The sequence below is a fragment of the Arachis ipaensis genome, chromosome B3, assembly GCF_059453495.1.
Source record: "Arachis ipaensis isolate K30076 ecotype BB chromosome B3, ASM5945349v1, whole genome shotgun sequence".
In the NCBI taxonomy this organism is placed as follows: domain Eukaryota; kingdom Viridiplantae; phylum Streptophyta; class Magnoliopsida; order Fabales; family Fabaceae; genus Arachis; species Arachis ipaensis.
In genome coordinates, this window is record NC_142438.1 from 80,673,412 (window position 1) to 80,674,806 (window position 1,395).

Here is a 1,395-nt window from a genome sequence, read left to right on the forward strand (position 1 = left end):
CAGATTCCTTTGGTTCCTCATTAGGGAACTCCTTAGTAGTCAGTGGACGTCCATTGAGGTCTTCCTCACTGGAAATCACTGCCTTTCCCTCCTCTATAGGTTCGGCCATATTGGACGTGTTGATGGCCTTGCACTCTCTCTTTGGATTCTCTTATGTATTGCTTGGGAGAGTACTTGGAGGGAGTTCAATAACTCTTTTACTCAGCTGACCCACTTATGCCTCCAAATTTCTTATGGAGGACCTTGTTTTAATCATGAAACTGAGAGTGGTCTTAGATAGATCAGAGACTATGATTGCTAAGTCAGAGAGGCTCTGCTTAGAATTCTCTGTCTGTTGCTGAGAAGATGATGGAAAAGGCTTGCTATTGTCAAACTTATTTCTCCCACCATTATTATTATTGAAGCCTTGTTGAGGCTTCTATTGATCCTTCCATGAGAAATTAGGGTGATTCCTCCATGAAGGATTGTAAGTGTTCCCATAGGATTCTCCCATGTAATTCACTTCTTCCATTACAGGATTCTCAGGATCATAAGCTTCTTCTTCAGAGGAAGCTTCTTTAGTACTGCCAGATGCAACTTACATTCTAGTCAGACTCTGAGAAATCATATTGACTTGCTGAGTCAATATTTTATTCTGAGTCAATATGGCATTTAGAGTATCAATCTCAAGAACTCCTTTCTTCTGAGTCATCTCATTATTCACCGAATTTCTTTCAGAAGTGTACATGAATTGGTTATTTGAAACCATTTCAATGAGTTCCTGGGCTTCTTCAGGCATCTTCTTCAGATGAAGAGATCCACCAGTAGAGTGATCCAATGACATCTTGGACAATTCAGACAGACCATCATAGAATATACATATGATGCTCCATTCTGAAAGCATGTCAGAAGGACACCTTCTGATCAATTACTTGTATCTTTCCCAAGCTTCATAGAGGGATTCACCTTCCTTCTGTCTGAAGGTTTGGACTTCCACTCTAAACTTGCTCAACTTTTGAGGTGGAAAGAACTTGGCCAAGAAAGCATTGACCAATTTTTCTCAAGAGTTCAAGCTTTCTTTAGGTTGTGAGTCCAACCATATCCTAGCTCTATCTCTTACAGCAAAGGGGAAAAGCATAAGTCTGTAGCCTCGGGATCAACCCCATTGGTCTTAACAGTGTCACAGATCTGCAAGAATTCAGCTAAGAACTGATGAGAATCTTCCAATGGAAGTCCATAAAACTTGCAATTCTACTGCATTAGAGAAACTAATTGAGGCTTAAGCTCAAAGTTGTTTTCTCCAATTGCAAGAATTGAGATGCTTCTTCCATAGAAGTCAGAAGATGGTGCAGTAAAGTCACCAAGCATCTTCTTTGCATCTCCACCATTGTTATTAGGTTTGGCCATGTCTTCTTC

At 40.4% G+C, this 1,395-nt stretch overlaps 1 non-coding gene across 1 annotated transcript; it reads left to right on the top strand.

Moving 5' to 3' along the window:
* The first annotated feature begins 881 nt into the window (after positions 1-881).
* LOC148571303 (small nucleolar RNA R71) lies at positions 882-985 on the top strand. Its single transcript, XR_015908334.1, has one exon. It is a non-coding gene; the product is annotated as a small nucleolar RNA R71 (small nucleolar RNA).
* Positions 986-1,395: the final 410 nt, after the last annotated feature.